This window comes from Sinocyclocheilus anshuiensis, unplaced genomic scaffold (assembly GCF_001515605.1).
Source record: "Sinocyclocheilus anshuiensis isolate Anshui unplaced genomic scaffold, SAMN03320099.WGS_v1.1 scaffold2551, whole genome shotgun sequence".
NCBI classification, from domain to species: domain Eukaryota; kingdom Metazoa; phylum Chordata; class Actinopteri; order Cypriniformes; family Cyprinidae; genus Sinocyclocheilus; species Sinocyclocheilus anshuiensis.
This window is the reverse complement of record NW_015558706.1, coordinates 119928-131502: the sequence shown is the minus strand read 5'-3', so window position 1 is coordinate 131502 and position 11575 is coordinate 119928. Positions and strand designations below refer to the sequence as shown.

At 33.9% G+C, this 11575-nt stretch overlaps 1 pseudogene; it reads right to left on the bottom strand.

Annotated features, from left to right (window-relative positions):
• Positions 1-11575, bottom strand: part of LOC107681445 (macrophage mannose receptor 1-like) — a 28023-nt pseudogene that overhangs the window by 10993 nt on the left and 5455 nt on the right.

The window sequence follows — 11575 nt, the reverse complement described above, 5'->3', positions numbered from 1 at the left end:
TATATATTTGCTGTGAGCTTTTTTTTGTTGTTGTTTAAATGATTACACTCACAAGCATTTTGCAGGGTTTTAGCTACACTATTTCTAAAACAATATGTCAAGAGGATGAGAATATGACATCATTCTCCTTCAGATATAGAAAACTGATTCCAATGATGAAAGTGTTAATGAAGGACACCAGAGAACCATAAACAAGAATTAACTTTTAATGCCCACCTCTCTCCATGACGTAAATCCTTAAGGACAGAAGCGTGGGTTTGCTCATGGCTTATCAGACGGTGTGGAGGTATGTAAAGTGCTTCAAGGAGACGACAGGTTTAAAGTTTAAAATAAAAACTCACAGTCACACAACAACCACGATTTACTATTTTTACATTAAGATGCTTCCTTATTATGTAATATGTCCAAATAATAACTTGCATTTCCTTATAAAGTCCTATTGCCTTTTCCTAGGGCTGCATGCACCAAATTTATTTGCTATAGTGCTAAAAAGACATCCTAATGCTGCTTTATTGAATCATTGCTGAAAAAAAGCTTTAAAGGGTTGTATGATGTTGCTAAAAATTCTTTGCAACTTTACAGATCTTCTTTATGCACCAAAAGCTTGCAACACTTCAAAGAGAAAGGAAAAATTGAAATCGCATCATATGACCCCTTTAATAGGATTCTGGTAGTTTAGGGTAGATGAAGGCTTTGTAGCGTTCTTGTTGTCATGGCAACTAGATCTTTAAGTAGCTTAATATGTTGCCATGTAACTTGTTTTGAGCTAATGAAACATGATTGGCTCATGCTATGCTAAATTTCAGGTGTTGTTGTGCAGTACCTTTGCATCTTTCCTCTAATGTGGATCTGTTTTCACATGCATGGGTCTGTGGTGAACCATTATGAAAGGTTCTTGCATTATTTTTTTGACTCACCCAGCTTGAAAGCACTTGTAGAGCTCGAGGGACTCAAAATGAACATATTACTCAGAGCAGAGGAGCTCTGACCTGAGAGGCATCCCAGTTATGTTGCGTTGACTTCTTGCCGAATGACTCCTGCTGATGTTGCTTAGGAACAGCCATTATGAATCAGTGAATGGGGCCCAGCTGATGGGTGATCAGGAGCAGAAAATGAAAATCTTTACACTTCCTAATCTATAAACTACAGTGTCAGGGAAACATTTGCTTCAGACTGCTGGAAGCTGGTTATTTTTGTCAACAAAAACTATTTCTTTTTAATCATCACTGTAAAAAAACAAAAAAACAAACAAACAAACAAACAAAAACACTCACAGCTGTGGTTGCCAGGTGGTAAAACAAAGCAAAAATTAATCACAAATAGCTTTTCCACAAACTGAGGTAAATACTAACATATAGAAGGTGCACATATACAAAATACGTAATGGTAACACACACAACACTAAAACAATGCAATAAACATTCATTTAACAACATAAGTTCTAACATAAAACTTACCATAGCATTTTTATTAGTTTCTTTACTGTTAAAATTACAATATGTTTTTCACAAGTTGATGCTTGAGCATTTCAATACAGGTATTAAAAAGATAATGAAACAGCCACAATATTTAGCTCAGTAAGAAATAAACTGATAAAGAAATGAGAGAGAGAGAGAGAAAAAATATCTACAGCTGTGCAATCTGTGCCAAAGAAAAACAAATATAAAACTTTTAAAAGGTTAATAAAAATGTGGAATATGTCAAAAATGTTCTGCAAAAATGTTTTAAAGATGGGTTAAATGGTAGATTTGGGAAACCTTTTCTAAGTCGCAACATTGTCAGAAATGGTCTTTTGACCTTAACGGGGACATAGTTTATTTTAGAAAAGCACAGTGTGTTGTTCATTTATGTGAAATACTTAACTGAAATACATTATCAGTCAGAACAATTACAAAATAATGTTTTAAGGGGTGATTTGGAGCCAAAAACTATTAGATTCAATAAAACTGATTTTGGAGACAGTTAAAACAGATATCTGACAGCTACAGGTCACTACAGTGCCTGCAGAGGTGCTACAGTCATCACTATATAGGCCTAGAATGTTAAATGAGAGATTAATGTCGGCATGAAATGATGGTTTAAAGTTAAAATGGCTTAATGATGGATTTATTACAAACACACAGATTTTCACTTCACAAGACATTAATTGATGGACTGGAGTGGTGCGGACTTGAGGATTAATGTAATGATTTATCAGCTATTTGGACTCTCATTCTGACGGCACCCATTCACTGCAGAAGATCCACTGGTGAGTAAGTGATGTAATGCTAAATTTCTCCAAATCTGTACCCATCAAGAAACAAACTCATCTACATCTTGGACATTATCAGCAAATGTTCATTTTTAGATGAATTATTTATTGAAACCCCGCCTTACAAGGTCACATTCAACTGCCTCCACTTTTGCCCACATCTTAAAATCCAATTAACAACCAATAAGTCCCCATCCTACATCTTTTTTTTTTTTTTTAATAAACCTGTTAACTTGGATGTACATCACAACACAGAAGAAAAGATCTGTCGTCACTTCCATTTCATTGCGACTTTAAAACTCAATGCAGTGCTTTTCTGTGATGAATGATCTCATTCGGATGCATCATGGATCTGAGCTGATGCAGAAGAGAGAGTTTCCCTTCAGAAAATTCATGCTCATATAAAGTCATTACAGTCCAAACACCGAGAGGTGTTTTTGCCTCCCACACCTGATGAGCTGGCGGAAATGCATCACAATTTCACCCACTTATAAATGCATATCTTCTCACCTCCCCTGCGCACAGACACACATGATCACGCGCCACCACACTCCTACTGACACACACCCACAGCACTGGCAGCCTTCATTTGCCCACTGAATCATTACACGTTTTGTAGTTTTCATGTCAAGTCACAAGTGCTTTATTCAGATTGTTGAAGGTACAAAAAACAACCTGATATACATTGATATAAATGTAACATTATAAAACATTTAATTTATGCTGATATAGCAGTAATATTGCTGCTATATACACATATATATGTATCAATAATATTACTATATATCAACATAGAAATGCATGCATGTAATGGCCAATAGTACATTTTTCTTTTTTTTAAACCCTAAATTACTTACATCTGATTAGACCAATTATATATATATATATATACTTCTAGTGACTGTGCTCTTAATAAATTAATATTAAAAAAGGTTACAAATAATCTAAAACAAATTTGTTATTATGAATTATGTTACCAGAAAAACATAAATAAAAAAAAAAGCTTTTTTTTTTTTTAACATCATTTGCTCTGTCTCCTTTTTGCCTTAATAACACCATGCACCCAAGTTGGCATGTACAGAATAATAATTTGATATTGACGTCAAAACCTTAATCTGTTTAAGCATTTTTGCAAATCCTAAAACGTTGTTTATTTGCAGGTTTAATTGAATAAAAAAACTCAATGTGGCCTAAAAGTCAAAGAAACTTGGGCAAACAAATAAATGAAGTAAAAGCATCAATCAGATGTCACCTGGTAGAATTGAATCTACTGCACTGTCATGGAGGAGGTGGGAGCTTCAGATTCCCACATTTGTGAACACGCTTGAAAACCACACACGGTGTGACTTGACGCAGATGGTGGGCAGGGTTTGTGTTTTTAACACAGAATGCCGTATTATGTGCGTCACAGACACATATATTTTCGATTAGGCCCACAGCTGATATGTTTTAACGTTGCGTGGCATAGCTTTCAGATTATACAAACCACAAACTATTACAAACATGCATTGATAGTATTTGCATTAATAGAACGAGCCTAAAGCTTTTTGGCACGAGGTATATTATTGTTGATACAGAACTCTAATACAATATTGTGACTGCGGTCATTGGCAATTCCAGATGTAATTGTTTCCTAGATAATATATAGTGCATTTGATCCCTTATTAGTGCTCACTTTTAGTTCAAAGTAAGAACCTATGATTGTTGAGTTACTATTGAAGGTCAACTAAATAACTATCCAAACAATATGATTTCAAAGTAAAATCAATAACTGAGCAATCAGCAGTTGTTAAAGACCCCATTAAATGATTTCAGAAGTGCATTTCTCACACATTTTCTGCTGAATCAGGAAGTTGGAGAAAAATACATGTCCATTTCATGTTTTTAATGACGCTCAAAAAAGCATATTGTACTGGTAAATCATGATTTTCAATTATAATATTGCTTGTAAGAAATTTTAACTGGTCTGAATACACAAACATTTTGAAATGCTTAGAAAGCCAGATGGACAGCAGGGGCAAACAGGGACATGCTAACCAGCCAAAACACTGAACCTTTGGTGGCCCTGAACCTTTTGGTGATCCCTGAGTGCAAGATGAGCCTAGCATAAGCATTAAAGCCACAAAAGTTTGTTTTAATGTCTTCCATGCACCTTAATAGCATATTATTATCATTAATATGTTTATCCATATTGTATGTCATGATGTTATGTTCGTAATATCAGCATATGTTCGTAATATCAGCACACAAACGGTGCGCAGGTTTATTGTAAAGTGTGAATGAAACCGATTCATGAGCTGTGCTGCTTTCTAGTGGTAATGACGAGGCACTACAAGAGATTTACAAAATAGTACAAAATATTTTAAATTAATCATAAATTAACATTTAATTTAATTAATTAATATTCCTTTGAGTTGTTTTATAATAACAACTCTATACACGCAAATCTGTAATCATCTTACAGATGCAGAGAGTAGTAAATATGGCCCTGATTGCGTAAAATCTGTGTGATGGCGCCCTCTTCTGACGAGTTGTCTCTTAAACTACAATTGAATTTACATTTTAACCTTTTTTCCGACTTATGCGTATTTATATGCTGTAGAAGGAAAACAATTTGTGCACTGTTAAAGAGTGACAATTTTGAGTTTGAGAGGTTTTATGTGTAATAAAATCTGAGTGTTCCCACCATACATCCAAGAGATATCCTGGGATGTAATTGCAACAATACATTTTTAACACAAATAAAATGGTTATAGTGTGAATATCGGTTTGATTTAGCATGTGCATTTTAATTAAAATGTAATTAAATGTTTAATTAAATGTAAATGTTTATAAAAAAATATTTAATGATATTTTAAGGAAAAGCTGTGTCCCCCAACTTTATGTCTGTGGTAATTCAACAATGGATGTCATCCCTTTGCAGTCATTGCAGGTGATGGTTGATCTGATGGTGCATGGTAAACACATAGCAAAACATTATATTATTAAAAAAGATTAATTTCAAATATTTACATAGGCTATATGATTAAGGAGTATCAAACGTATGTTTACCGTTACTTGTGTGAGGCATAAGTTAGAAGAATAAACAAATTCACGGCATTTTAACACAACCTCTGATCGCAAAGCCTATTTGAAGGTAAACGATATATTATGCGACTACTCTACTTTACTGAGAGTTTAGCTATGCCTTAAGAACCAATGGTGCAACCGAATAAAGTTGAATTAGTTACAAACTTGCCAACAGTTACTTTACGTTCCAATTTAAGCAGGCCTACAAAACGTAGGAACGTCTGGTGCAACCCTAACCTGAAACAATATCAAAAGATGCGTTACCTGACAGAAAAAAAACAGTTGTCACTTTTGCAGTGTGTCAAAGCTCGTGTATGAAGTAAAAGGCATCTGAAGCATGTGGGTTGATTATATCTGTTGTATGTTGCAGCGATTGGTTGACACATGTAAGCATCATATGTGTTCATTTGAATAGGACACAGTGTCCTTCACAGAGATCTAGCAAAAAACAAAACAAAACAAAAACTCTTTCTTTTTGCTATTGAGGCTACATATGTTCAGATTTCTGTCTCACACACACACACACACACACAAGCACTGTTACCATATAAAGAACCTGTTAAGCCCAGTATGGTTCTTCAGCGGTTCTTTGCGGTGGTTAAGGTGCTATATATCACCACTGCCATACAAAGAACCCGTTAAGCCCCTGTATAGTTCTTTAAAGGTTCTCTAACTCTTAGTCTAGTTGTGGAAAGGATTAAAAAAATGACATTAAAATACAGTGTATTTCCTGAAGATAACATGGTTCTCAAACCTTTAACATGGTTCTCGAACCGCATGTATATGCGGATGATCCAAGTTTGGCCTGGTGTTAAGTTTAAGTTTATTTCGAGCAATATATATATATATATATATACACATATATATCAATACACATACAAAATAGAACAGTTTATCTCACATATATATGTATCCATACATATATAATTATGTTACACATATCCATACACATATTTACACATAATACTTGCTCGAAAGGGAGTGGAAAGAAGTAGAACTTATTTTTAGTTACTGCATGGTAAAATATGTTTGCTATGTGGTAATTGTGTTCTTTGTTTCGATAAATTAGTACTAGTATCAGTAAACATCACAATAATGTTAATAATGTAGTTTGTGTAAACAGCATGCTTACTTTTTTATTTCAGATGTTCCCACATCCCCTCAGATTATAGCCCCCCTCTCTTCCTGTAAAGAACTTTTGAATATTGCCCGGTAGTTCATTTTTGTTGGCTTTATACAAGAGTTGTGCAGTATAAAAATCAACTAAATCAAAAAGTTTTAATAATCTGGATTGCAGAAATAATATATTTGTGTGATCAAAATATCCCAACTTATGTATGATTCTAACTGCACATTTTTGAAGTATGAAGAGGGTTATTACTTTTTTAATTAGTGTCATATCTATGTCATAACAATCAGTAGATGTTTTATTTTTGCATTTATTAACAATAGTTTTAATCTCTGTCTCACTCACATCAGAGAGAAAGATGGTCTTCGCATTCCTTTCTATAAATGACTCATTCAATTTATTACTTCCATACTCAGGAATTATTGCTGCTAAATCTGGTCCAACATTTACAAAAAATTAATTGAAACTATTTACTATATTATGCATATTAAAGTTTTCACCATTCATATCAATAAAATAATCTGGATATGGATTCTTATTTGTTTTATCTTTAATTAAACTATTTAGTATACCCTATAACCCTTTAATATTATGTTTGTTTTCATTTAATACATTTTTATAGTATAATTTCTTACTAGTTCTTATTATATTAGTCAATTTATTTTTATATGATTTATATTTGTTTTCACATTCTTTTGTCCTTAATTTAATAAATTGTCTATATAGAGTATTTTTCTTTTTACAAGCATTTTGTAAACCCTTAGTTAACCATGGACATTTTATACATTTATTTTTGTAGTTGATTCGACGAATGGGACAGTTTTTGTTATATATATGTGAAAAAAATGTGATTTAATGTTTTTGTAGTTTAAAATAAACAAAGGTTGTAAGTCTGATCGTTTAGACACACTTCAAAGAGTCAAATCTTAACTTTGAACTGTCATATTGATATCAAAATCTGAAAAAAAGGTGTAAATCTGAGTTAGTTCAATCACTTCACAATATTATCGTGGCCATTAAAATGAGAACATGTGTATGTAATATAATGACTATCACTGTACTTAAGGATACCCAATGTACTGATTTCTTATAATAGAAAAAACAGAAATCCCAGCAATGTCAGTTTAAAACATTTATTCATTGCAAACTGAATAAAGCTACAATTAGACTATATAAGGACAAATACTATATGAACTGTAAAATATCGCCTGACCCTATTTTATACACTTCATGTACTGGTAAACATAATTTATTATTATAATAAATTATTTTACTATATATTGCAACTAAATCTCAAGATCTAATTATTTTGTTAAAGTAAAGAAAATGCAAATAACAAGATTTACCCTGAGTGAATATAATTAACATCAAACTGTAGATCAATCAAGAAATAATAAAGCGTGAAAATGTGATGTCATTACCTTCAGGAGATATCTGTAATGGGTGAATAATTCTGCACCCAATTTATTTTTAGCATTCATTATATTATTGTTTCAGAATACACAAAGAGAAAGTTTCAATAAATGCGTGACTTATTTTAAAGACACAGGGCAGCTTTTGCATAAAAGCTATTGTAAATAATGTAAATAGAAAAGGCTACTTCCAGGCTGAATTCATAGAGGTTCAATTTCCATTTACATATCTAAGCATCATCTGAAAGGGATAAAATGCACAGGATGTTTCCTGCCCTATATTTCCCTTAAATTTCTTATGAGAATCATATCACTATATTTTACATATCAAACGCAAACTCCTCTACTCTAGATCTTTTTATACTTCAGTATACTTGTTGGTTTTATGAAAGGAATTTTTATGTTGTTGTTACAACAATATTTAGATAATTTAAAACTAGAGTATTGAATGGTAAATTTAAAGCAGCAAGAATGCACAATATGGCTTGATTAATTTATGTAGTCATTGACATAAGCCCAGCTAAGAAAAAAAACCTTTTTTTTTTTCTTTTTAAATAAATGGATTATACAATATTCTTAATTTTTAAATAATAGATAGTAGGTCCAACCCTGGTCCAGCCCTCTAGAAAACACAACAGTTCACATTCTAGATGTTTCTCTTATCTGCCATGCCCATTTCAGGTCATTGGATTCTTTACTAACGAATTGGTCTATCTATCTGTCTGCCTGCCTGCCTGCCTGTCTGTCTGTCTGTCTGTCTGTCTATCTATCTATCTATCTGTGTAGTGGCCTAAAGGTTAATGAACTGGAAGTCTCGCACATTCAATATACAGTATATTCTCAGCAAGCATTCTTAAAATGTATGTGTGCACTTCCATGCATCCTACTTCTGCTCTATTTACAGGATGTATGGTTTCTAAAATATGCAGACAATTCTGAAGCATCTTTAATACACTTTAAGATGTTTAAATGGGTACATAGATAACCGTCTATCACATTTATTATTTAAATTGGCTGTATGGTTCCTCTCCTGATGAAACACCTCTCCACCTTCACTCTTTCTCCAGCTTATTTTACTTTCACCTTCCAGTCCCATGCTCTTCATCTTTTTACTTATCTGGAAAGAATCAAATAAACCATGAAAAATCATGCTACACTAGGCTATACGTAACAACAACAACAATTATGAGCGATATTAGTTTGCTGTAAAGTAGTCTTTTTTTTTAAAAAACAGATTCACTCAGGTGTAATACAATTCAACAATGAAACTGAACTGTGTGTTTAAGACGGATACAAACCTCATTCAGAATTGCCGTCTGTAGTGAAGGATCATTCAATGTGCATTTTCCATTACAGGATAATTTCAGTCGGACAATCTGATTTCTAATTAATTTTGCATCTACAGAAATACAGAGTTAAAGTCATTCTCAACACAGAAGATACACGAATAAAATAAAACTGATCATAGTTGTTTCAAGACATTTTGTTTGAATAATTTTATTTTGTTAAATGTTAAACTCACTTCCATGGCAGATAAAAGGATGCTGTAGATCACAACTGTGTTGAAACCATTTACCAGAATCAGCTGTTGACATGCCAACACAGTCACCAGATCCTGATGGTTGACCCACTGCCCAGTGTCTGAAGAAGCGACTCCATTTGTCAGACCATTCCCAAGAGTCCCGGAACAGACCAAACCAGATGTACCATCCAGATAAAATAATCCGATTTATCTGGTTATTTTGCTCAGAGTTGTGGATGGTGGGAAGGTCTGTGTGATGTTGTCTGCAGTAGCTCTGAGCATCACTCCAGCTTTTAGCGCTCTGTACCAAGATGTATCCAGAATTTTCTATTAAGAGATGCAAAGAAACAATCATGCAGTGCTCAGCTTTTTTTAACCAGTCAAAATTCACATTCACAAATTGAAAAGAACAGGGAACTCACCATAGCACACAAAATATCACTTATAGCTACATAACATATCATGCCAAAGACCGGCATAAGTAGCTACACAATCTCCATCCCCATTTGGCTGTCCTGAATCCCAGTTATAGTACTGAGAAGATGTGTTTTCTCCATTAGACCAACCCCAGCGTTTCTGTGTCCCCTTCTTCAGTCCAATCCACACTGATCCACTGTATCCAGCATCCACTATATTTACCAGCCTGTTCACATCACCCATGCTGTCTACAGTAGCCAGAGCAGTGAATCTCTCTCTGCAGTAACTCTGAGCCTCTGGCCACGACATTCTCACATTTATATAGTGGTACAGACGAGAAAGAGCAGAACTGCTCCAGAAGAGCCCTGTTAAAATCAACATGTTAATCACACATCATCATAAATACAGATTACAAATGACCACACCAACCTGACAGCAGAAGCAGCACAAACAGACTCCCGTCCATGACTGCTCACACAGATCCTCTCTGCTGTACAGTATGTGCGCTGCTGTATTCTAATAAGTAGGAAAATAAGTGGAACTGAAGCCTACTGATCTAATGTCATTACCTTTATTGACAGGAGTGATGAATGCACACAGAACACTGCACACAGGTGCTGTACACATACTTAATGTCGAGAAGCGTTTTACAGAATTTGCTTAATTAAACATCAGACAGTGTGGACTTTGCAAGCTTGCACCTGATAACTAAAACGTTGCTGGCTTGATCTCCATAAGCTGCCTAAAAACACCTTTTCAAAGAAACTAGGAAAACAAGTAAGACTTTTGTAAGCTTTTGAATCAGCCGCGGATCGTCTAGGAGCATCAAAATATGAATTCTTCAGGAGACATACACTGTAAAATCTCATTTGTTAATTTAAAAAAGCATGCAACATTATTTAAAAAGACTAAAGCCTTGTTTACATAATAGATATAGTTTAACCAAATGTTGCATTGATGTTACAAATGAAACATTTTGATTCGTGCTAAATGAGAGAGGTACATGAGCCCAACAGTTTTCTCTTTAAATCATTTCATTTTAGATTGAGGTTTATATTTTGTTCAGAATGACACTATAATTTGATTTATTTTATAATTTCAGATATACAATTTTATAGTATAATTTTATAGTTATATTACTCATTCATGTTCTCTTCTAAATACTGTTAAATTTAATTTAATATACTAGGTGTATATTCCAAACAACTCATTAAAGTTCAGCTAATTAATGTTACATTTACTGCAGCTTGGAATTTCTTAGTGCTACCACTACCAACAAACAGACTTCCACTGTATCAACAACTGCACTTACTTTAATTCACGTATTTGCAGACCCATCCTCAATCTACTCTACTCTTCAGCACAATGATAACCTCCCCAAAAATGCAGACATAACAGAAACCCTTTTAAAACAAAACATAACAGAACAGAACATTAAAGGGGTCGTATGATGCGATTAAAATTTTTCCTTTCTCTTTGAAGTGTTACAAGCTCTTGGTGCATAAAGAAGATCTGTAAAGTTGCAAAGACTAAAGTCTCAAATCCAAAGAGATATTCTTTATAAAAGTTAAGAGTCAACAACGCCTACCTAAAACGGCTCGTTCTAACACGCCCCCACATATCTACGTCACGATGTGGGAAGATCTGCATAACGCCACCCAAATGTTCACGCAAAGAAAGAAGGCGTAACTTTTATTCTCGCTGTAGTATTGATGTTGCCGCCGCCATGTCGTGGAGATGCTGTGTGTTTCGTTGTGAAAGTGAAACTACTTTGT